Consider the following 27,112-nt stretch of genomic DNA (forward strand, 5'->3'; position numbering starts at 1 on the left):
TCACGTGTCTGTACCACGATGCACAGAGGCATCTGTCACGTGTCTGTACCACGATGCACAGAGGCATCTGTCACGTGTCTGTACCACGATGCACAGAGGCATCTGTCACGTGTCTGTACCACGATGCACAGAGGCATCTGTCACGTGTCTGTACCACGATGCACAGAGGCATCTGTCACGTGTCTGTACCACGATGCACAGAGGCATCTGCCACGTGTCTGCACCACGATGCACAGAGGCATCTGTCACGCGTCTGTAGCACAGATATTGTCTGTACCACGATGCACAGAGGCATCTGTCACGCGTCTGTAGCACAGATATTGTCTGTACCACGATGCACAGAGGCATCTGTCACGTGTCTGTAGCACAGATATTGTCTGTACCACGATGCACAGAGGCATCTGTCACGTGTCTGTGCCACGATGCACAGAGGCATCTGTCACGTGTCTGTGCCACGATGCACAGAGGCATCTGTCACGTGTCTGTGCCACGATGCACAGAGGCATCTGTCACGTGTCTGTAGCACAGATATTGTCTGTGTTCTGCTGTGATGAGGATGTTATTGTCTGTGTGGCTGGAATATGCCGCCCTCTGTGTAACACCAAAACTCACTGTAGATGATCGGCTACAGAGAGAGAGAGAGAGAGAGAGAGAGAGAGAGAGAGAGAGAGAGAGAGAGAGAGAGAGAGAGGCACAGAGGCCCCCCCCCTCACCTCTCACCACCCCAGTTGGAGCCATTCACATCTCGTGGTAGTGAGTTCATCTTCATGACGTGACAAAGAGACCGAGACAAAGAGAGGATAACCAAGAGAGACACAGAGACACACTGGGGGAACACGTATAAAAGAAGTGGGAGACACAGACCCCCAGACAGACAGTGTTTGATGACCGTCCAAGTAACGCTATCGCCTTTCTGTCCACAGTGACACACACACACACACACACACACATACACACACACACACACACACACACACACACACACACACACACACACACACACACACACGCGCGCGCGCGCACCTGGCAACATGACCTGAGGCTTTGCCACAACCCGAAGCTCTACTAACAACCCGCGGCTCTACCAACAACCCGCGGCTCTACCAACAACCCTCGACTCTGCCAACAACCCAAGGTTCTGCCAACAACCCGAGGTTCTGCCAACAACCCTCGGCTCTGCCAACAACCCTCGACTCTACCAACAACCCGAGGCTCTGCCAACAACCCTCGACTCTGCCAACAACCCGAGGCTCTGCCAACAACCCTCGACTCTGCCAACAACCCGAGGCTCTGCCAACAACCCTCGACTCTGCCAACAAACCTCGACTCTGCCAACAACCCTCGACTCTGCCAACAACCCGAGGCTCTGCCAACAACCCTCGACTCTGCCAACAACCCTCGACTCTGCCAACAACCCGAGGCTCTGCCAACAACCCACAGCTCTGCCAACAACCCGAGGCTCTGCCAACAACCCGCGGCTCTACCAACAACCCGAGGCTCTGCCACAACCTGAGGCTCTACCAACAACCCGAGGCTCTGCCAACAACCCGAGGCTCTGCCAACAACCCTCGGCTCTGCCAACAACCCTCGGCTCTGCCAACAACCCTCGACTCTACCAACGACCCGCTGCTCTGCCAACAACCCGAGGCTCTGCCAACAACCCGAGGCTCTGCCAACAACCCGAGGCTCTGCCAACAACGTTGTGAACTGGATACTTGTGACGGCCCGGCTCTGTCTGTCTGTCTGTCTGTGACCGTGTGTGTGTGTGTGTGTGTGTGTGTGTGTGTGTGTGTGTGTGTGTGTGTGTGTGAGATGGGGGGGTGGGGGGGGTGTTGATGTTGTTGACTGTTTGTGACGGTTGTTTATAAGGGCGCTGTTTGTAACGATTGTTTGTTACGATTGTTTGTACCTTCTGTTTCTGATGGTTGTTTGCGACGATTGTTTTCACCTGTTGTTTATGACGATCGTTTGCACAAGTTGTTTACGACAGCTGCTTGTGACGACTGCTTGTGGCGTGTGTTTGTGCATCACCATAATGGGCCCCCTCCCCCCCTTGATACTTGTTTACGTGTCTGTGATCTTGTTTACGTGTCTGTGATCATGTTTACGTGTCTGTGATCATGTTTACGTGTCTGTGATCATGTTTACGTGTCTGTGATCTTGTTTACGTGTCTGTGATCATGTTTACGTGTCTGTGATCATATTTACGTGTCTGTGATCATGTTTACGTGTCTGTGATCATGTTTACGTGTCTGTGATCATGTTTACGTGTCTGTGATCATGTTTATGTGTCTGTGATCATGTTTACGTGTCTGTGATCATGTTTACGTGTCTGTGGTCATGTTTACGTGTCTGTGATCATGTTTACGTGTCTGTGATCACCACCCATCATGCTAATGTATTTGACGTGCCTGCGATCTTGTGTACGTGTCTATGATCTCCACGCATCACGCTAATGCATTTGTTTACCCTTTGATCAACAAAAAGCATGCTTGCACTGTTTACGTAAACAAAAGCATGCTTGCACTGTTTAAGTAAACAAAAGCGGTTCGATATTTACCACATTGCTGGCAACGAGTCTTCGGACGCATGATGTCAAATGGCGTCCTAGCTACGTCTCTTCATTGTCTATCAACTGACGGTTATATTTCTCTCTCTTGTGTTCTCCCCTGATGATGTGATTATTACACGAAAGTGCACTTGGGAAACTTGTCGTGTTTCATTTTCCCCGTGGACTCATAGGAATATTCTTGATCACGCGCAAAATTGTGATCCTTTTCTTGCGCTACCTCGCTAACGCGGGAGACAGCGACAAAGTAAAAAATGTATATATACATATATATATATATATATATATATATATATATATATATATATATATATATATGTGTGTGTGTGTGTGTGTGTATATGTATATGTATGTGTGAGTATATATATGTATACGTTGAGATGTATAGGTATGAATAATTGCGTGTGTGGACGTGTATGTATAAACATGTGTATGGGGGTGGGTTGGGCCATTCTTTCGTCTGTTTCCTTGCGCTACCTCGCTAACGCGGGAGACAGCGACAAAGCAAAATAAATAAATGATATATATATATATATATATATATATATATATATATATATATATATATATATATATATATATATATATATATATATATATATATACAGTACCTTCTGTGATGTAGAGGGACACTATGTTCTCGTTCTGTAACATCTTCATCATCATCTGTCATATTGATTTTGGCTCTGTTGGAACATAGGCAGACCAGCTATGTTGTGGGCCCTCCACCCCCACAAATCTAGCGCCCCCCTGTTCCCGCGACTCCCCTCTCTCTCTCTCTCTCTCTCTCTCTCTCTCTCTCTCTCTCTCTCTCTCTCTCTCTCTCTCTCTCTCTCTCTCTGTTACCGATCATCTAAAGTGAGTTTTGGTGTTACACAGAGGGCGGCATATTCCAGCCACACAGACAATAACATCCTCAACACAGCAGAACACAGACAATATCTGTGCTACAGACACGTGAGAGATGCCTCTGTGCATCGTGGCACAGACGCGTGACAGATGCCTCTGTGCATCGTGGTACAGACGCGTGACAGATGCCTCTGTGCATCGTGGTACAGACACGTGACAGATGCCTCTGTGCATCGTGGTACAGACACGTGACAGATGCCTCTGTGCATCGTGGCACAGACACGTGACAGATGCCTCTGTGCATCGTGGCACAGACACGTGACATATGACTCTGTGCATCGTGGTACAGACACGTGGCAGATGCCTCTGTGCATCGTGGCACAGAGGCTGTGCTGGAGAAGAGACACAACAGTATAGCAAAGGTTGAATCTTCATTATGAAAAAATGAACATAGCAACATTGACAACACTGGTGTTGACCAGAGGCTGGAGCATGGTAGGAGCATGGCTGGGAGGAGCGTGGTGTTGACCAGAGGCTGGAGCATGGTAGGAGCATGGCTGGGAGGAGCGTGGTGTTGACCAGAGGCTGGAGCATGGTAGGAGCATGGCTGGGAGGAGCGTGGTGTTGACCAGAGGCTGGAGCATGGTAGGAGCATGGCTGGGAGGAGCGTGGTGAACCTGGCCAGGCCACGGTGGCTCCAGCAGGGACCAGCAAGGCAGGTCACCCAGGGTGAGTGAGAGGCATCCCTGGCGATGCTGGTGATGGTGAGGGCTCAGGGCTGGGGTCGGTCTCAGGGCTAAGGATCAGCTCCAAGGGCTAGAGGTCAGCCCCAGGGCTAAGGGTCAGCCGTAGGACTAATGGTCAGCCTTGGGGCTGGGGTCGGCCGAGCGCTTGCCCAGGCCATGAACCCGTGGGGCGACGTAGGAAGTGGCTCCCCCTGGATGCTTGGCCACACCACCCTTCCCTCCCTTGAGGGGCAGATGGTGGTGGTGGTAGTGGTGGAAGGGATGGTGGTAGTGGTGGTAGGGATGGTGGTAGTAGTGGTGGTAGGGGTAGTGGGAGAGTGGGTGGTACAAGTGTGGGCCAGCCTCGCCCAGCGTCATCGCCACACCACACACCAACAGCGCCATCTGCAACTGGGTCAAGAATGACATTTCAACAATGTAATTTGTGTCCCGTCCTCAACCTGTAGACAACATATTTAACAAACCATCACAAGTTAACATTCAACACTGTAGGTTAATCTATCACTCACAGTCTTAGCCCTGAATTTAACAAGACATCTATGGGTCATTTAACACATCTGAGAACAGTCTAAGAATTACCTTTAACAATGTAACTTTTACTGAGATAATAATGTCATTTGTACTGGAGGATTTAAGGATTACATTTCGTATCTTGAGAGGCCTGAGGGAAGCCATATTATCCTCAAAGGTAATTGTATAGAAATTGATAGATTACATTAAGCAGTAACATGTACATTGTGTTGTTTACATTGGACACTTCAGGAAGGTTTCTGTTTGATATTAAACACTGGTGGCTGTCTGGATCCCACTGGTGGGACAGGTCAACTATCCCACTGGTGGGATAGGTCAACCATCCCACTGGTGGGACAGGTCAACCATCCCACAGATGGGGGACAGGTCAACCATCCCCTTTATAACCTTACACTGCCAATGGTTGAGGATTGCACTGCCAGTGGTTGAGGGATTACACTGCCAGTGGTTGAGGGATTCCAGGGACAATAAGGATTTATCAAATGGTCATTCTGACATACTTTAGAACAGATAGTAAACAGAATATGGTCGTAGTCGAACATATTTCTTATCATCATTAATCCAGGTCAACTTTGATATTGTTTATAACCTAACCCTTCACCAGGTCATGTGGTTGTGTTAATAAGTCAGTATCAACACAGAAAATAGAACAACAGAAGCAGCTCTTGCCTTTCCAATCCAAAATTATTCTCGTTTATCTCACAGTTTTCTGCTCACTGCTGACTTGGCTTAGTGTCATCAGAGATAATTATAACTGTAGTTTTTTCATGATTTATGCTGTTGCTCGACGCATCTTCGTCAAATGATTTGTCTCTTCGCTTTCCAGCTGCTGGATAAAGCTTTGCAAAATAGAGATCGACTCTCAACTTCCACTTATGAGCCTAGTGTATCTATCAGTGTAGTCTATGTCACTGTGCATCGGTGAAGTGTGCAGATGACGGCACAACTATATATATCTGACTTTATTACGGCCAGCGAAATTGATATTCTTGAACAGATGTCTTTACTGATGACATTAACATATACCACAAATAGAAGTGGTCCCAAGACTGGCCTTGCGGTACGCCACTCATGACGTCGAACCATTCTGAGGCTTTTGATCCTTGCTCACTACTCTGTGTTTACAGCCAGTCAACCAATCTTCTTGCCACGGAATCATATCACATCACGTCACTTAGGTTTCATTTGCTCCTCCATAATTCTGTTTAACTTTCAACCTATTTATGATTTCCTCAGATTTGTCGGGTTTTCTTTACATTGGTTGAATTCAACTTATTGTCAACAACTCAGGTAAACATTTCTACCCGACTGACTGTGTCTGACTTATTCCTTCAGCAGGTGAGTCTTCTGGTCATGTGTAACACCTGTCGCTCCCAGGCCCTGGCTGGCAGGTGTCAACACAGCAGGTGCCACACTTGCATCGCATTCTAAACTCATCCAATCCAAGTGTGGACAAAACTTACTCTGGAAACATTGAGTCAAATCAACGTCAGAATAGAAAGGCCTGGGAATGAGAGCCTGGTCACGACGGTGAGTTAGGAACAAGTGGCGGACGGAGGAGGAGGTCACGACGGTGAGTGAGGAACAAGTGGTGGGAGGAGGAGGAGGTCACGACGGTGAGTGAGGAACAAGTGGTGGACGGAGGAGGAGGTCACGACGGTGAGTGAGGAACAAGTGGTGGGAGGAGGAGGAGGTCACGACGGTGAGTGAGGAACAAGTGGTGGACGGAGGAGGAGGTCACGACGGTGAGTGAGGAACAAGTGGTGGACGGAGGAGGAGGTCACGACGGTGAGTGAGGAACAAGTGGTGGACGGAGGAAGAGGACACGACGGTGAGTGAGGAACAAGTGGTGGACGGAGGAGGAGGTCACGACGGTGAGTGAGGAACAAGTGGTGGACGGAGGAGGAGGTCACGACGGTGAGTGAGGAACAAGTGGTGGACGGAGGAGGAGGTCACGACGGTGAGTGAGGAACAAGTGGTGGACGGAGGAGGTCTATATAACACGAGTGACCAAGGCAGCGTTAAGATCCTCCAGCTGTACCAGTGATCACGACTCACCAGGAGCTTCATGTTGACCATCCTGCTGCTGCTGCTGCTTCCTTGCTCACCACTAGTCCAGGGCGAACTGCTGCTCCCTCCACCTCCCGCCCCGCTCATATATCCCCCAGGCAGGACCACTAGGGGCGGGGCCCATCCGTTCTACCGACCAAGACGGCCTCCAAGGGTTGGAAGGCCATAGGAGTCAAAACGACCTCCGGGAAATGGGGCGACCATGGAGACCAGACCAGTCTCCAAGGATGGAGTGTGGTTAGGACAGAACTAAGGAAGTGAGTTTGGTTACACCATTAAAAAGATGTGATGTCCGGTGGCTGTAATGTGGCAGAGGAATTACCTGTGATAGTTGTGTTGGGTTAAGTTCCTTCTTCGTGGTCACACGTGAACACGAAGTGTTTCATCTGACCCTCATGGAGTGTGGTGGTACAACACTGAGAAGGTAACATGGTCAGCAGACTTCAAGCTAAGTTAATTAACGTTAGGCTACAGGTAATCATGCTAAAGTTTTAGCCTATCTGGAGATGTTGACTGAAGTGTAAAGTGTATGGTCAGAGATATGGACACTTACGATTGTAGCATGTTATACTTGAGAAAATCTATCAATATAAAGACAGATGTAAACAAACACAACAAGAGATGGCACAGCATCTTGTCGTCAAGGGCAAATGAAACTTCCACCCTGGATCCACACGTGTATTTAATCAGTAAATCTAAAATTGGGAAAGAGTGAAAGGGTTTGTGACGTACCAACATTGTAACATGTAATGACATCATCATCTGGGGTCTGATAAAGACTGTTTCTGACCCTCGTAACCCCATCTTTACCACCACTCAACACGATGAACCTCGTCCCCATGACAGACTAGCTGCTCATAGTCACAACCCTGTAGAGGATCATATGTGTTGGAAGACCAGCCACCTGGGAACAGCCCACGGTCCTCGGTGGGAGGACAAGGAACAAGAGAACAGCCCAGGTATTGGATAGGAAGACCAGATACTAGGGAACAGCCCAGCTGTTGGGTAGGAAGACCACTTCTTTGGTGGTTCTAGGGAGTGTGTGTGTGTGTGTGTGTGTGTGTGTGTGTGAAGAAATCGTACATATGTGTGGTGTGGTAACTGATACCACAGAAATCGCTGGGAGTGGTGGGAGATTGTCGGGATGTTGGTGCAGAACAATAGAGGCTTTGGTGGCCACTGTGGTGGTAGCTGTGGTGAGGGATAAGCTGTCAATACTCTCTTCGGACACAGCTTCCGGCAGGGCAGCCCTGGCCAGCGGCCGTAAACCTCACATTATATTGATCTATAGCCAAGCCATCTCCTGACAGCCTCCCTTCTCCACTTCCCAGACGTCTCCAGCCTCCCTTATCTGAGGATCTGTGCCACCTTCCCTCCCGCCGATGCCAACGCCCTCACCAAGACGCCTCACAAGGTTGGGTTTACTAGGTGGCCTCCAGTCGGGTACCTGACGTAGTGTTCCCCACACGTTCGGATCACCCAGTGTAAGACAGAGGAAGGCAGAAGTTGGCTAAGCCTTTGAAAGAGGATCTAAACTTCGACATAGTACTAGAGGATCATGATCCACTCTGGTCTTATATAATGAGGAGGATTATGATGTAAAACATCTGAGTGTTTGCTCTGATAGGGTACAAAATCCCCCAGAGAGAGAAGAGATAGAGGAAATATCATAAGTGCCATGAAAAAAAAAAGATAGTGCAGAAGGTTCCAAGATTAGCATCACAGCTTATGAAAGGGGGTTCCTCATACGATCCTCATACTGAGGGATTCTGACTAAAAGGATTCCGATGTGGACACACTGGAACCCACATGATGGAAGAGATACATGGAGAGAGGTCCCAGTTCTTCGGAAGTGTTTAGGGAAAAGTTGCACAACCTACCGTGTCCAGGAGCCCACCAGAGCCAGAGGCACTGACGCGCCCCCCCCCCATCAATATCAGATCTCATTTCAGGTACAAGAGACAGGACATGGAAGGCGTCATTTATGATGCATCCCTGGAGAGCAGTGATGAAACAGTGCTCCAGTTTAGGTCTGTCGTTAATGTGAAGGATACGAAACAAGGAGCTTGACGAAACTGGGAGCTGTTGTGTTGAACTGAATAGACTCCTTTAGAAGAATCAACTTTGGCCCAATATTCCACAATCCCTGGACAGATCAGTAGCATGAGAGACTGGGTGTTGTTAAGTCTACAAAGAAAATGGAATATAAACTGTGGAAGCTTAAAGTAGAAAAGCTGATAGAGTTTTTAGGAAGCGGATTTCAACAGGCAGAGTTAAAAGTTCAGGGAAGGTAGAGACTTACAGTGAAGAAGAGAGGGAGGGGTTCAGAGGGAAGGTACAGAGAGGGGAGGTATAGGTGGAAGGAACAGAGAGGGAAGGTACAGAAAGGGAAGGTACAGAAGGAAAGTACAGAAAGGGAAGGTACAGAAGAAAGGTACAGGAAGGGAAGGTACAGAAGGAAAGTACAGAAAGGGAAGGTACAGAAGGAAAGTACAGAGATGGAAGGTACAGAAGGAAAGTACAGAGAGGGAAGGTACAGAATCCACATGAACAGACGAACATTATCTTACGACTCACGGATGGAATATCCGAATTCAGCTCCTAAGACACCAGTCCTGACTCGTTGCAAATCCCGGGTGCCTCCCCCCCCCCCCCACCCTCCCTGGGATACTGTAACCACCCTACGTCTTATCGAAGAGAAAACGGACAGAAAAGAGAACACAAACAGAAAAGAGAAAATAGACAGAAAAGAGAAAACAGACAGAAAAGAGAAAACAGGCAGAAAAGAGAAAATAGACAGAAAAGAGAAAACAGACAGAAAAGAGAACACAAACAGAAAAGAGAAAATAGACAGAAAAGAGAAAATAGACAGAAAAAAGAAAACAGGCAGAAAAGAGAAAATAGACAGAAAAGAGAAAACAGACAGAAAAGAGAACACAAACAGAAAAGAGAAAATAGACAGAAAAGAGAAAATAGACAGAAAAGAGAAAACAGGCAGAAAAGAGAAAGTAGACAGAAAAGAGAAAACAGACAGAAAAGAGAAAATAGACAGAAAAGAGAAAACTGACAGAAAAGAGAAAATAGACAGAAAAGAGAAAACAGACAGAAAAGAGAAAATAGACAGAAAAGAGAAAACTGACAGAAAAGAGAACACAGACAGTTAAGAGATAACGGACAGTTAAGAGAAAACGGGCAGAAAAGAGAAAACAGACAGAAAAGAGAAAATAGACAGAAAAGAGAAAACAGACAGAAAAGAGAACATAGACAGAAAACAGAAAACAGAAAAGAGAAAACGGACAGAAAAGAGAAAACACAGACAGAAAAGAGAAAACAGACAGAAAAGAGAACATAGACAGAAAACAGAAAACAGAAAAGAGAAAACGAACAGAAAAGAGAAAACGGACAGAAAAGAGAAAACACAGACAGAAAAGAGAAAACAGACAGAAAAGAGAAAACAGACAGAAAAGAGAAAACAGACAGAAAAGAGAAAACAGACAGAAAAGAGAAAACACAGACAGAAAAGAGAAAACAGACAGAAAAGAGAAAACACAGACAGAAAAGAGAAAACAGACAGAAAAGAGAAAACAGACAGAAAAGAGAAAACAGACAGAAAAGAGAAAACAGACAGAAAAGAGAAAACACAGACAGAAAAGAGAAAACAGACAGAAAAGAGAAAACACAGACAGAAAAGAGAAAACGGACTGTATAGAGACATGGACAGAAGACAGGGAGCAGAGCGACGCGCGTCTTGGGTGAGTCCCAGACTGGGTAACAAAATCCCATAAGATCCCACCAGTCCACCTTGGCTTATTTAGCCTCGAGAAGAGACTTAGAGATGATTTGATCAAGACATCCAGTTATAACAGAGGTCTCGACAGATCCAGCAGTAACGTAACGCCACATCAGTGTCCCTTTTTGGGTGCTGGATGGTGGGAAGGGGTACTCGTACAGTGTCCCACTCCCCTTTTGGGGTGCTGGATGGTGGGAGGGGGTACTCGTACAGTGTCCCACTCCCCTTTTGGGTGCTCGTGCAGCGTCCCACTCCCCTTTTGGGGTGCTGGATGGTGGGAAGGGGTACTCGTACAGTGTCCCACTCCCCTTTTGGGTGCTGGATGGGAGGGGGGTACTCGTGCAGTGTCCCACTCCCCTTTTGGGTGCTGGATGGTGGGAAGGGGTACTCGTACAGTGTCCCACTCCCCTTTTGGGTGCTGGATGATGGGAGGGGGTACTCGTGCAGTGTCCCACTCCCCTTTTGGGTGCTGGATGGTGGGACGGGGTACTCGTACAGTGTCCCACTCCCCTTTTGGGTGCTGGATGGGAGGGGGGTACTCGTGCAGTGTCCCACTCCCCTTTTGGGCTGCTGGATGGTGGGAGTACTCGTGCAGTGTCCCACTCCCCTTTTGGGTGCTGGATGGGAGGGGGGTACTCGTGCAGTGTCCCACTCCCCTTTTGGGCTGCTGGATGGTGGGATGGGGTACTCGTGCAATGTCCCACTCCCCTTTTGGGCTGCTGGATGATGGGAGGGGGTACTCGTGCAATGTCCCACTCCCCTTTTGGGTGCTGGATGGTGGGAGGTGGTACTCGTGGCCAAGCGTGCCTCTCCAAAAGAGGGAAAAAGTACTTTCTCTCCAAGTGGATGGGGCCCAGTCTATGGGAGGAGTTTCTCACCACAGGAGTGAAGTGTGTCATCATTAATGAACTGAAAGAATGACCAGACATTCCTTCTGCTTCACTGAGACCACGAGAGACGTTATTATTGTCTCCATAGTTTAAAGAACGTCTCCATAGTTTAAAGGACGACATGGCCAGTATTCTGTTTTAGTAAAGGCCACGAGAGACGTTATTATTGTCTCCATAGTTTAAAGAACGTCTCCATAGTTTAAAGGACGACATGGCCAGTATTCTGTTTTATTAAAGGCCACGAGAGACGTGATTATTGTCTCCATAGTTTAAAGAACGTCTCCATAGTTTAAAGAACGTCTCCATAGTTTAAAGAACGTCTCCATAGTTTAAAGAACGTCTCCATAGTTTAAAGGACGACATGGCCAGTATTCTGTTTTAGTAAAGGCCACGAGAGACGTTATGAAGGTCGTCATAGTTTAAAGGCTTATGGGCATTTTTTTTTCCCCTTCTGTCAGGTCATGAGCTTGCTTGTCAAGGCTTCCCACACACACACACACACACACACACACACACACACACACACTGAGCCCTTCCCAATCTCTTTTCCTCTCTTAAATGGCCTCGAGATGACCCAATGGCCTGTTGCTGAACACCTTTTATTTCCCTGGCCATTTAGATCACCAGTAATCCAGTCGACTGTACATAGCACGTCCACATTCCGTGTTTTGGTTTCGACTGTCTAAGATAAGTTTCCCCTTTTTCTATGCCAACTGCTTGAGATTGGGGGGGGGGGGGGACAGTCCTGTTGGTCTGTGTCTCACGTGCAACAATGGGTAACAGTACTGTTTGGTCTGTACCTCACAGTCTGGTTGTACTCTCTCTCTCTCTCTCTCTCTCTCTCTCTCTCTCTCTCTCTCTCTCTCTCTCTCTCTCTCTCTCTCTCTCTCACCGGAAGGAGGCGAGACACAGATCACGCACAGTTACCCGGACCAAACAAATAGATAACAGAAGACCTGCTTGACCTACATACAACGTGACAAAAGACCTGCTTGACCTGCAAACAACGTGACAAAAGACCTGCTGACCTGCAAACAACGTGACGTTAGACCTGCTGACCTGCAAACAAGGTAACAGAAGACCAGCTTGACCTGCAAACAGATAACAGAAGACCAGCTTGACCTGCAAACAGATAACAGAAGACCAGCTTGACCTGCAAACAAGGTAACAGAAGACCCGTTTGACCTGCAAACAACGTGTGCCTTCAGGAGAGTCCTTACTGCCCTCGGGCCTCGCCAGAGTCCTTCAGGATCACGTTGTCATCTGCCTCCTCCCCCAGGGGCCTCGCCAGCTCTCCCGGTGTCGCGGGTTCGTGAAGACAGACCTTGATCATCTCGCTGCTGGAGATGTACCTGAGGGAGGGAGGGACGGAAGGAGGGACGGAGGGAGGGAGGAGGGAAGGAGGGAGGGAGGGAGGTCTCTGCCCTTCCCTCCTCCCTCCCCCCGCCCCCCAGGACCCCGTGGGAGGAGGACTTGATGAGCGAGACACGGTCTCATATACCTAGAATCACCAATTAAGTGTCGCGGTGGTGACGTCCCTGCCAGTGTCCTTGTGGTCGTGAGGACCGCAGACTTGATGGCATCATGTGGGAGGAGGAGGACGACGAGGACGAGGAGGAGGACGAGGACGAGGACGAGGAGGACGAGGACGAGGAGGAGGACGAGGAGGAGGAGGACGAGGAGGAGGACGAGGAGGAGGAGGACGAGGAGGACGAGGAAGAGGACGAGGAGGAGGAGGACGAGGACGAGGAGGAGGAGGAGGACGACGACGACGAGGAGGAAGAGGAGGAGGACGAGGACGAGGACGAGGACGAGGAGGAAGAGGACGAGGACGAGGAGGAGGACGAGGAAGAGGAGGAGGACGAGGACGAGGAGGAGGACGAGGACGAGGAAGAGGAGGAGGACGAGGAGGAAAAGGAGGAGGACGAGGACGAGGAGGAGGACGAGGAAGAGGAGGAGGACGAGGACGAGGAGGAGGACGAGGACGAGGAGGAGGACGAGGAAGAGGAGGAGGACGAGGACGAGGAGGAGGACGAGGAGGAAAAGGAGGAGGACGAGGACGAGGAGGAGGACGAGGAGGAAAAGGAGGAGGACGAGGACGAGGACGAGGAGGAAAAGGAGGAGGACGAGGACGAGGACGAGGACGAGGAAGAGGAGGAGGAGGACGAGGAGGAGGAGGAGGACGAGGAGGAAAAGGAGGAGGACGAGGACGAGGAGGAGGACGAGGAGGAGGAGGACGACGAGGAGGAGGAGGACGACGAGGAGGAGGAGGACGACGAGGAGGAGGACGAGGACGAGGAGGAGGACGACGAGGAGGAGGAGGACGACGAGGAGGAGGAGGACGACGAGGAGGAGGACGAGGACGAGGAGGAGGACGAGGAGGAGGAGGACGACGAGGAGGAGGAGGACGAGGAGGATATATATATATATATTCCCTCTCTCTCTCTCTCTCTCTCTCTCTCTCTCTCTCTCTCTCTCTCTCTCTCTTTTGTTGTTATACTCTGTCGCTGTCTCCCGCGTTAAGCGAGGTAGCGCAAGGAAACAGAGGAAAGCACGTATGGTATCAAAAGTCTCACCGATAGATATGCTTTACGTGTGATAGATGTAGACCCAGTAGTATGCATGGCGGATCTCGGGAAGCCGATGTACGAGTCGAGATAACTGCGTCTCTCGTGGACGAGAGGGATAAGGCTCGTGTATCAGTTTAAAGGCAGATTCCCAGGGACACGACACCAGCAGGAAAACACTGCTATGGTAAACAGGGGGCAAAATACCTCTGTTGTAAACCATGTAAACCCTACCCAACCTACGACGCTATATGGCCACAATACTGTACAGGTCTGCTGTAGACCCTACCCAACCTACGACGCTATATGGCCACAATGCTGCACAGGTCTGCTGTAGACCCTACCCAACCTGCGACGCTATATGGCCACAATGCTGCACAGGTCTGCTGTCAACCCTACCCAACCAGCGACGCTATATGGCCACAATGCTGTACAGGTCTGCTGTAAACCCTACCCAACCTGCGACGCTATATGGCCACAATGCTGTACAGGTCTGCTGTAAACCCTACCCAACCTACGACACTATATGGCCACAGTGCTGTACAGGTCTGTTGTAAACCCTACCCAACCTGCGACGCTATATGGCCACAATGCTGTACAGGTCTGTGAATCGACACAGGACTGGATGGGAGGCGTACATGAAAAGCGAACAGTTGCTGAATTCCTTTTTCGTCTATAGACTGTACTGGAAGACAATCTCGACAGGTCTTGAAGAGCATAGTGACCTGCCTGTGGGTGGTACCTAACCACAGGATTCTTGTCAATAGGCAAGGCCAGCGCGTCATGCTCACCGCACAGCTTGCCTGGGTTGATCCTGTAGCGCTTCCGTGGCCACGCTCAACACACCATTGTTGTGGGTTGACTCTGCGTGGATCCGGAACTGTTTTCAACCATGTGACAAGGTTTTCTTTTAAATGTTTCTGCAGTTGTGTTTTTCTTGTCGTCCCCTTACACCCCAGGTGAAGGGGATGGGGTAAGGGCCGTACATCCCCTCCCTACACCCCAGGTGAAGGGGAGGGGGTAAGGGCCGTACATCCCCTCCCTACACCCCAGGTGAAGGGGAGGGGGTAAGGTCGTACATCCCCTCCCTACACCCCAGGTGAAGGGGAAGGGGTAAGGGCCGTACATCCCCTCCCTACACACCAGGTGAAGGGGAGGGGGTAAGGGCCGTACATCCCCTCCCTACACCCCAGGTGAAGGGGAGGGGGTAAGGGCCGTACATCCCCTCCCTACACCCCAGGTGAAGGGGAAGGGGTAAGGGCCGTACATCCCCTCTCTACACCCCAGGTGAAGGGGAGGGGGTAAGGACCGTACATCCCCTCCCTACACCCCAGGTGAAGGGGAGGGGGTAAGGGCCGTACATCCCCTCCCTACACCCCAGGTGAAGGGGAAGGGGTAAGGGCCGTACATCCCCTTCCTACACCCCAGGTGAAGGGGAGGGGGTAAGGCCGTACATCCCCTTCCTACACCCCAGGTGAAGGGGAACGGGTAAGGCCGTACATCCCCTCCCTACACCCCAGGTGAAGGGGAGGGAGGTAAACAGTGTGGTATAATTGCACGCCTCTCCATCGTGCATATAATTATCTTGTTCTATAATTATGATAATAGTCAAGTAATCCAGCCAGATGGCGGCCGCTGGTAATTAATGTTACCCGAGACTTGGGGCAGGACAGTGCTAGGCTCTCGTGACCCCCGGCCTGTGTGTGTGTGTGTGTGTGTGTGTGTGTGGTACATATATACACATGTACATAATTCATACTGTCTGCATTTATTCATTTCCATCGCCACCCCGCCACGCATGAAATAATATATATATATATATATATATATATATATATATATATATATATATATATATATATATATATATATATATATATATATATATATATATTTCATACTATTTGCCATTTCCCGCATTAGCGAGGTAGCGTTAAGAACAGAGGACTGAGCCTTTGAGGGAATATCCTCACTTGGCCCGCTCCTCTGTTCCTTCTTTAGGAAAACTAAAAAGGAGAGGGGAGGATTTCCAGCCCCCCGCTCCCTTCCCTTTTAGTCGCCTTCCTACGACAAGCAGGGAATACGTGGGAAGTATTCTTTCTCCCCTATCCCCAGGGATATATATATATATATATATATATATATATATATATATATATATATATATATATATATATATATATATTCCTATGAGTCCACGGGGAAAATGAAACACGAAAAGTTCCCAAGTGCACTTTCGTGTAATAATCACATCATCAGGGGAGACACAAGAGAGAAATATAACAGTCAGTCGATATACATCGAAGAGACGAAGCTAGGACGCCATTTGGTAAACATGTGATTGTCCAAAACATATATATATATATATATATATATATATATATATATATATATATATATATATATATATATATATATATATATACGTAGCATTTAAAAAAAAAGGTTTTCCACTGTAATATCTGGGATGTTTCTTTCAAAAGGTGTTCCCAGAGGTGGTGGTGGAGTGTCTTGCTCCCCCCTGGTTTCTGTGGGAGTTTTGGTTATTGCCAAAGTTTTGTGCCAGTCCCGGCCATTGTCCCAAGCTTAAACCAAATGCCCTCTGACTTGCAGCGGGTTTTTCTGTGTGCGTGTGTGTGTGTGTGTGTGTGTGTGTGTGTGTGTGCGTGTGTGTGTGTGGGTGCGTGTGTGTGTGTCTGTCTGTCTGTCTGTCTAATTGTATGTCTGTCTAACTGCATGTTTGTCTAACTGTCTGTCTGTCAGTCAGTCTGTCTGTCTAACTGTCTTTCTGTCTCTTGACCTTGTATATACCTGTCCTCTACTCCTATGTACACACACATACACACACACACACACCTTAGCCTACGCCAGGCACCCTGTGTGTGTATGTGTGTGTGTGTGTGTGTGTGTGTGTGTGTGTGTATGTGTGTGTGTACTTTACGCTCGTCTCTCATTACTCAAGCATAGTTACCCTCCCTCCCTCCCTCCTCCCTCCCTCTCCTCATCGCCTCACACCAGGTGTCTGTGAGTGATCATTGGCCCCCCCCCCAACCTCACACCCTCACACACCCCCACCCCCATGAGGACGAGGTTATGAGTGACGTTTCACTCTACCCCCTTCCCCATCACCACACCCATCCCCTTCCCCCCCTTCACCAGCTCCTCTCCCTTTCCCATCGTCCCCCCATCACCAGCTCCTCTCCCTTTCCCATCATTCCCCCCATCACCAGCTCCTCTCACCTTTCCCATCATCCCCCCCATCACCAGCTCCTCTCACCTTTCCCATCATCCCCCCATCACCAGCTCCTCTCCCTTTCCCATCATTCCCCCCATCACCAGCTCCTCTCACCTTTCCCATCATCCCCCCCATCACCAGCTCCTCTCACCTTTCCCATCATCCCCCCATCACCAGCTCCTCTCCCTTTCCCATCATTCCCCCCATCACCAGCTCCTCTCACCTTTCCCATCATCCCCCCCATCACCAGCTCCTCTCACCTTTCCCATCATCCCCCCATCACCAGCTCCTCTCCCTTTCCCATCATTCCCCCCGTCACCAGCTCCTCTCACCTTTCCCATCATCCCCCCATCACCAGCTCCTCTCACCTTTCCCATCATCCCCCCATCACCAGCTCCTCTCCCTTTCCCATCATCCCCCCATCACCAGCTCCTCTCCCTTTCCCATCATCCCCCCATCACCAGCTCCTCTCCCTTTCCCATCATCCCCCCCATCACCAGCTCCTCTCCCTTTCCCATCATCCCCCCATCACCAGCTCCTCTCCCTTTCCCATCATCCCCCCATCACCAGCTCCTCTCCCTTTCCCATCATCCCCCCCATCACCAGCTCCTCTCCCTTTCCCATCATCCCCCCCATCACCAGCTCCTCTCCCTTTCCCATCATTCCCCCCCATCACCAGCTCCTCTCACCTTTCCCATCATCCCCCCATCACCAGCTCCTCTCCCTTTCCCATCATCCCCCCATCACCAGCTCCTCTCATCTTTCCCATCATCCCCCCATCACCAGCTCCTCTCCCTTTCCCATCATCCCCCCATCACCAGCTCCTCTCACCTTTCCCATCATCCCCCATCACCAGCTCCTCTCCCTTTCCCATCATTCCCCCCATCACCAGCTCCTCTCACCTTTCCCATCATCCCCCCATCACCAGCTCCTCTCCCTTTCCCATCATTCCCCCATCACCAGCTCCTCTCCCTTTCCCATCATCCCCCCATCACCAGCTCCTCACCCTTCCCATCATCCCCCCCATCACCAGCTCCTCTCCCTTTCCCATCATCCCCCCCATCACCAGCTCCTCTCCCTTTCCCATCATCCCCCCATCACCAGCTCCTCTCCCTTTCCCATCATCCCCCCCCATCACCAGCTCCTCAACCTCCCCATCCCATACCATACTCCCCTCACCGCCCCCCACACCCCTTCCCTCGTAGGGCGAGATGGAATACCTCACAGCCAATCAGGGAGGGAGATGCGTCTGGCCGTCCATACCACAGAACCCACCAGGTGGGTAGGTAGAGAACCCACCTGATGGAACCCACCTGCCAGTCATGGAACCCACCTGTCTGTCATGGAACCCACCAGCCAGTGATGGAACCCACCAGCCAGTCATGGAACCCACCAGCCAGTGATAGAACCCACCTGCCAGCAATGGAACCCACCAACCAACCAGGGAACCCACCCACCAACCAGCCTGGAAACCCACCCACCAACCAGCCAGGAAACCCACCCATTAACCAACCAGCCAGGAAACCCACCCATCAACCAACCAGCCAGGAAACCCACCCATCAACCAACCAACCAGGGAACCCACCCACCAACCAGCTAGGAAACCCACCCACCCACCAACCAGCTAGGAAACCCACCCACCCACCAACCAGTTAGGAAACCCACCCACCCACCAACCAGTTAGGAAACCCACCCACCCACCAACCAGCTAGGAAACCCACCCACCCACCAACCAGCCTGGAAACCCACCCACCCACCAACCAGCTAGGAAACCCACCCACCCACCAACCAGTTAGGAAACCCACCCACCCACCAACCAGCCAGGAAACCCACCCACCCACCAACCAGCTAGGAAACCCACCCACCCACCAACCAGCTAGGAAACCCACCCACCCACCCACCAACCAGCTAGGAAACCCACCCACCCACCAACCAGCTAGGAAACCCACCCACCCACCAACCAGCTAGGAAACCCACCCACCCACCAACCAGCTAGGAAACCCACCCACCAACCAGCTAGGAAACCCACCCACCCACCAACCAGCTAGGAAACCCACCCACCCACCAACCAGCCAGGAAACCCACCCACCCACCAACCAGCCCCTGAGTCAGCCCCCCCCCCCCCCCCCCCCCCCCCGCCATGTCATTTAATTTATGCACGAGTCAAGATTTTGATGTTGTTTCCCATTTTTTATGATAGTGTTGCCCGGGAGGCGAGCGGGTGTGCGGGGAGGAGACAAGACGCTTCCTGGACGAGCGTCGGGGAGAGGAGCAAGATTACCCCCGGCTCAGGAAGAGTCTCCCTAATGAGGAGGATTGCCCCGCCGGAGGAAGATTTTTTCTTCTTTTTTTTTCTCGCGATTGAGGAAGATTGGCCGGGATGAAGAAGATTTCTTTCGCGATTGAGGAAGATTGGCTTTGATGAGGAAGATTTCTTTCACGATTGAGGAAGATTGGCCTGGATGAGGAAGATTTCTTTTCACGATTGAGGAAGATTGGCCAGGATGAGGAAGATTTCTTTCACGATTGAGGAAGATTGGCTGGGATGAGGAAGATTTCTTTCACGATTGAGGAAGATTGGCCAGGATGAGGAAGATTTCTTTCACGACTGAGGAAGATTGGCCTGGATGAGGAAGATTTCTTTCACGATTGAGGAAGATTGGCTTTGATGAGGAAGATTTCTTTCACGATTGAGGAAGATTGGCTTTGATGAGGAAGATTTCTTTCACGATTGAGGAAGATTGGCTGGGATGAGGAAGATTTCTTTTCACGATTGAGGAAGATTGGCCTGGATGAGGAAGACTTCTTTCACGATTGAGGAAGATTGGCTGGGATGAGGAAGATTTTTTCACGATTGAGGAAGATTGGCTGGGATGAGGAAGACTTCTTTCACGACTGAGGAAGATTGGCTGGGATGAGGAAGATTTCTTTCACGATTGAGGAAGATTGGCTGGGATGAAGAAGATTTCTTTCACGATTGAGGAAGATTGGCTGGGATGAGGAAGATTTTTTCACGATTGAGGAAGATTGGCTGGGATGAGGAAGATTTCTTTCACGATTGAGGAAGATTGGCCAGGATGAGGAAGATTTTTTCACGATTGAGGAAGATTGGCCAGGATGAGGAAGATTTCTTTCACGATTGAGGAAGATTGGCTGGGATGAAGAAGATCTTTTCACGATTGAGGAAGATTGGCTGGGATGAGGAAGATTTTTTTCACGATTGAGGAAGATTGGCCAGGATGAGGAAGATTTCTTTCACGATTGAGGAAGATTGGCTGGGATGAGGAAGATTTTTTCACGATTGAGGAAGATTGGCTGGGATGAGGAAGATTTTTTTCACGATTGAGGAAGATTAGCCGGGGTGAGGAAGATTTTTTTCACAAATGAGGAAGATTGGCCGGGATGAAACCTGGTTGTGGATTGTTAAGAATTAAGGTCGTTCCAAAGGAGCCAAAACATCTTATCTTAACCCCTTATCAATTTTGAGATAAGGAGCTAAAACATCACATCTTAACCCCTTATCAATTTTGAGATAAGGAGCCAAAACATCACATCTTAACCCCTTATCACTTTTAAGATAAGGAGAGAAAACATCTTCCCTTATCAATTATGAGATAAGGAGCCAGAACATCTTAAGTCATTATCAGTTTTAAGGTAAGGAGAGAAAACATCTTCCCTTATCAATTATGAGATAAGGAGCCAGAACATCTTAAGTCATTATCAATTTTAAGATAAGGAGAGAAAACATCTTTCCTTATCAATTATGAGATAAGGAGCCAGAACATCTTAAGTCATTATCAATTTTAAGATAAGGAGAGAAAACATCTTTCCTTATCAATTATGAGATAAGGAGCCAGAACATCTTAAGTCATTATCAATTTTAAGGTAAGGAGAAAAAACATCTTCCCTTATCAATTATGAGATAAGGAGCCAGAACATCTTAAGTCATTATCAATTTTAAGGTAAGGAGAGAAAACATCTTCCCTTATCAATTATGAGATAAGGAGCCAGAACATCTTAAGTCATTATCAATTTTAAGATAAGGAGAGAAAACATCTTCCCTTATCAATTATGAGATAAGGAGCCAGAACATCTTAAGTCATTATCAATTTTAAGGTAAGGAGAGAAAACATCTTCCCTTATCAATTATGAGATAAGGAGCCAGAACATCTTAAGTCATTATCAATTTTAAGATAAGGAGAGAAAACATCTTCCCTTATCAATTATGAGATAAGGAGCCAGAACATCTTAAGTCATTATCAATTTTAAGATAAGGAGCCAAATATCACATCTTAACCCCTTATCACTTTTAAGATAAGGAGAGAAAACATCTTCCCTTATCAATTATGAGATAAGGAGCCAGAACGAATGCATGTGTTCCATAACTTCTACGTGGAATCAGAACTGAGCAAATTACTATTCTGAGACAATTTGACTCACCTGTAACTTTACCAGGCCTTTGTTGGGCGATCACTTCATAACGAGTCATTAGTGGGTAATTAGGAGCTAATGCTCGTGGCCAGGATTCATACAAGTGGGGCTTGTTGTTATGAGTGGGCAAGGTCAGCAGGACTGGCTCGTCGAAGGAGGAGGAGGAGGAGGAGGAAGAAGAAGAAGAGGAGGAGGAGGAGGAGGAGGAGGAATGGCTCGGAGGAGGAGGAGGAGGAGGAGGAAGAAGAAGAGGAGGAGGAGGACGAGGAGGGGATGATTAGGGAGGTGTGTTTGTGATCACGAGTGAGGGGTGGGTCTACACCACTAAACCCCCCTCCACCCTTATATAGACAGCCCTAAACCCTTACACACAGACAGCCCTATTCCACCCTCACACACAGACAGCCCTATTCCACCCTCACACACAGACAGCCCTATTCCACCCTCACACACAGACAGCCCTATTCCACTTACACACAAAGAGCCCTATTCTACCCTCTCACACAGACAGCCCTCCACCCTCACACAGACAGCCCTCCACCCTCACACACACAGCCCTCCACCCTCACAGAGACAACCCTATTCCACCCTCACACAAACAGCCCTCCACCCTCACGCAGACAGACGTCCCTCTCCCAGCAGCCTGCTGGTCCTGCCCCTGGCCCAGGCTGACAATGACAGCATTACTCACGCCCCAGCAGCGTCACCAGAGACGACTTCCCTGGAGGTGTCCTGCTGCACCACACGCGCACGCCCTCCCTCCCTCCCTCTCTCTCTCTCTCTCTCTCTCTCTCTCTCTCTCTCTCTCTCTCTCTCTCTCTCCCCAGCGGGGTCCGGCCGGCCCGGCCTCCCTCCAGCAGGAGCTGATAACGACAGCATTACTTACGGCTGGCAGCGTCACCCCCACGGACATCCCCAGGCGGAGGGAGGGGTGGATGGTGGTCGTCCTCCTCCGCGTCCTCCTCTCTCTCTCCCTTACCCTTTATTTGGCCAATAAATTCTCCGCGAGGCTCCTCATCCAGGTGGGCACCATGGCCTCCAGGGCTCTTAGTTTAAAGGTGATTCGCGGTGGGGTATTTTTTTCTTTTCAAGGGCGCCCTGACATCCATGACATGCTGGAGAGAGAGAGAGAGAGAGAGAGAGAGAGAGAGAGAGAGAGAGAGAGAGAGAGAGAGAGAGAGAGAGACCCTCCTCCTCCTCCTCCTCCTCACTCACTCACTCACCCCCATTCATCTGTGCACCATAGTTCTATTTCCTCTTTTTTTTCTTTTTCTTTTAAGGCACAGACGATTGTGTGCGAGTGTGTGTCTGGTGTTGCTGTCGTGTTGCTCTGGCTGTCTCTCCTGCCACGGCCCCGTGTTTGTTGTCTGACCTGCTTAGTATTCGTGGACGCCTCGTCCTTTCGCTGCAGTAAACAAGGCCAAGCATTCTAGCCACTCCCGAGGCAAATGGCCTAATGGTTTGTTGAGGTTCTTTACGACGGGCCGGCGGGGACTTCTGCCGTGGTTCTGGCTGGAGGAGGTGAACAACACCACCTTTTTTCCACGGCTCCTCATCTGTTGTTGTGGTGGTGGTGGTGGTGACGACGACGGGCGGCGGCCGAGCCATGCGCAGAAGACATTGGTTCATCGGCAAAGCTGCCACAGATCACCTGGGTTATGTATATATAGTGCTGAACGTCTTTCATGGGTTTGGCAGCTGTATTGCTCTTAGGATCCGTCTGTCTGTCGTCTTGCTGGGGATACTCGACCAGGTCGTCTTTACTTGTCGGTTGAACTTCAAGTTCTTTGCCTCATTTGCTGCCAAAGAGGTCCTTCATCTCCTCCAGAGGGAGTAATTTGCTTGTGGTTCTTTCCATGGAGCGTGATCATACCAGTGCTGACGTCTGTTCCAGTGACGAATTTCCCCCCAGCGAGTATTTGTCCTCAAAGGCTGGTATGTTCCCTCTGGCGACTGATCGCTCTGGAGACCTTCCTGACGAAGGTGGGGACGTCAACAATCCTTGACATTTCTTGTAGACTGTGACCAGAGCCAAACTGCTGGTCAACGGTGGTTATAGAGACGACTATACCTCGGATGGGCCTGTCCCGTCCATGTGGCTCAGAAGCTGGTGTGTTTGGTACATACTGGAGGCCTCACACATTCCAGAAGACTGGACCACAGACACACACGTCCAGGGGGCGTTGCTGGGTCCACCTGGGCAGGCCTCGCCATTCTGAGTGTCCTTCCATATCGGCAGTCGCTATCTAGTTCGATTAGGATGACTTCTGTGGGTGTTCCTCTGTAAATACAAAGGAAATAGCAGCAAATCCTTTGATCCTTTCGAGGCTGTCTGTCACAGTGGAAGTGATCAGTAACAAGATTAGTATGGTTAGGTTGAAGAAGCAAATTTATGACTAAAAGAGATACATGTTGATTTTATTTGTAATCAAAATTGAATTTTATATGTAATGAAGGGAAGGATTTGTTAAGTTTTCTCAAACGTATCTATGGTGTTGTTTTCAACTACTGTGTTTGGTAAGTCATCCCATATGTTAACAAATTTCGCTGGAGAAAAAAGTGCTTCGCCCCTTTCACAGTAGAATTATTTCCCCACGAGTTTGTGTCCATCACTACAAGTGAGATGAGACCAATTTGGTTATAGCTCCTTGGATCGAGACAATCAAAGCCTTTGATAATCTTGAATACCTATATCGAATGATCCTTTTATTTCCTTCTGTTTTCTAAGCCAAATACGATTGAGTCGTCTCGTCTACTTTCATAGGACTTATTTCTCAATCTGGGAATCACACTGGCTACTCGCCTCTAACACTCTCTCTTCTGTATCATTATCATTTCTCGTAAGGTGACCACAACTGAACACAGTAATCAAGGTGGAGGACTAACCAGTTGGCTGTAGAGAGTAAAAATTTCCTTCTAAGATTAAGATTCGAATGCCTTGCCTAAGATCCTATTCCTTTGTTCGCCTTTTTCCCACTCTTTCTATGCATTGCTTATATTTGGCTTTAGTTCATCAGATGTTATAACATAAATCTTTTTCCTCACTTATCTTTTGTTGTGTAACTGAATTCCTACAGTAGTTTGTCCTCTCGTTTTTCACTGCTGTTGTGTACAACTTTGCACTCATCGATACAGAAACTTCGTCTACCACATATGATCTCAGTCCGTCAGTTTTTGTTTATATTTATTTGTAGTTATAGACGTTTAGCTCTTGTCATAGCTGTATTGTCCAGCGTAGTGGTCTCTGTGAATTATGATATCCTACAGCACAACCGATTATTATCAGTGTTGTTAACTCATATGATGTGAAAGAGAACGAGTCTCAAGACTGGTGATCCCTGTGGCACGCCACTTCTTACATCTAACGACCCATCATAGACCTGACCACCAATCACTGCTTATGACCACTCAGCCAGTTTTCTAAACACGAAGTAGCACATTAATGACATATGTGATTTAACGCTTTGCTAGTAACTAAATACTTTCTGAAAATCTAGATTGATATCATCCCTTTTCATATCATCATACAAGGTGATTATACCACATAAGAACTCAAACAGGTCTGTCAGACATGGACGATTTCGTCAAAAGCAAATGCTGAGAATCGTTGATTAAATGGTAATACAAATGAAGAACAATCTTGTCTCGAATGCTGGTTTCCATAATAAGTTTACCACTTTAGCTTTAAGCTAATTGGGACGATATTTGTGTCCGGGTAATGACTTATTACTTATTTCTTGTCGTTGCTTTGGCAAACTTCCACTCCTCTGGAGCTTTTCCTGCAGCAAATGACGTATAGACAAGATCAGTCAAGGGGTTGACTATCTCATACTTTTTTTTTAGAATTCTTTTATCATCCTCAGATAAAACTTCTTGTCAGGACCCACCATCTTATCTACTCCTTTCATGTCATGCTTATAATGTATTCTGAACATGTATGTTCCTATGATGCAGGAGGAGGTCGTCTTTCTAAGCAATAGCAATGGATCTGGAACCTATGCCGCGTCTTCGATGCGACACAGAGACAAAGACGGTAGTCAAAAGATCTTTGCCATGGCTTCTGTGTCTCGAACCGAATCACCATTTTCCTTAATTAATGGACCCATTAACTGGGTAATGACTGTAGTTTACCCCTGAGAAGACCTGACGTCCTACTCAGACGAGAGGTTCTTATGTTTCCAGGGCAGCCAGGCACAGGGGCGTCCAGTCTGTCCCCTGCCAGATGCTTATCAATTCCAGTCCTCAGAAGGACACGTCTTCCAGGCATCTTGGCGATCCAGATCCCAAAACTGTCTTCCAGGTAACTGACTCTACCAGTCAGTTACTTTCGATACTCAGTTACTTTCAAGCTTTGTTCAAATAAAGGAAAAGGAGATTAAGACCCAAATTAACTTTTTTTCTTTTCTTCCAGCGACACTTCACTGTGGTTGTTGTGTACACGAAGAACATTTTCATTTCTTCTCCTAAGACGTCCAAAAGACTCCCGCTCCCACCTCCGCCGCCTCCTTACGCTAACTTCCCCCCGACAATTTCCTGACTCTATTTTGGGTTTATGGTCATGTCTGTTTACTGACACTGTCGACGGTGTGTCTGGGGAGGGAGGAGGAAAGATGGTGGAGGTTTCATACACTCTCTCTCTCTCTCTCTCTCTCTCTCTCTCTCTCTCTCTCTCTCTCTCTCTCTCTCTCTCTCTCTCTCTCTCTCTCTCATCCTCATCATAATGTTCTCGTCCAAAATACCGCACCAGGAAGATCTTTTGATGACTTAAAGACCTTGAGTTTTCTCTCTCTCTCTCTCTCTCTCTCTCTCTCTCTCTCTCTCTCTCTCTCTCTCTCTCTCTCTCATTTTGCCCTCGTTGTTGTTCTCCTCCTCCTCCTCCTCCTCCTCCGCTGACGCCGACGCCTCCGTCGTCGTCCCTCGGGGGGGTTCTGGAGAGTAAGAAGAAAGGACTGAAAGAAAATTTCTCGCCAAAGTTGAGGTGAAAAACTTAATTTATTTTCATATGACCAGGAGCCATCACAGCTTCGTCAAAGACCTCACCTCCCGAAGGCCTGGCGGGACAGGCTGAATTAAACCTGAAGGTCCATGTGAAGAGGACGTCCACAGGCCAGAGGTGAGGGGGGGTCAGAGGGCGTGGGCGGCGACCCCCTCTGGTTGACGCTGGTTGGATGAAAGTCGGTCCAGCATTACGGTAAATAATTCCGAAGTCGATGAGGAGTTGGGGAGGGAGGGAGGGAAAGATGCCTATTTGGGGAGGGAGGGAGGGAGGGAAAGATGAATATTGGGGAGGGAGGGAAAGATGAATATTGGGGAGGGAGGGAGGGAAGGAAAGATGAAAGGGAGGGAAAGATGAATATTTGGGGAGGGAGGGAGGGAGGGAGGGAAAGATGAATATTTGGGGAGGGAGGGAGGGAGGGAGGGAAAGATGAATATT

General features: G+C 48.9%; 1 long non-coding RNA gene across 1 annotated transcript; it reads right to left on the minus strand.

The window, feature by feature from the left end:
- Nucleotides 1-3,832: 3,832 nt before the first annotated feature.
- Nucleotides 3,833-6,861, minus strand: LOC139754912 (uncharacterized). Its single transcript, XR_011713979.1, has 2 exons — nucleotides 6,754-6,861; nucleotides 3,833-4,554 (listed from the first exon to the last, which is right to left on the minus strand). It is a non-coding gene; the product is annotated as an uncharacterized lncRNA (long non-coding RNA).
- Between the last annotated feature and the right edge of the window lie 20,251 nt (nucleotides 6,862-27,112).

This window comes from Panulirus ornatus, chromosome 18, assembly GCF_036320965.1.
Source record: "Panulirus ornatus isolate Po-2019 chromosome 18, ASM3632096v1, whole genome shotgun sequence".
In the NCBI taxonomy this organism is placed as follows: domain Eukaryota; kingdom Metazoa; phylum Arthropoda; class Malacostraca; order Decapoda; family Palinuridae; genus Panulirus; species Panulirus ornatus.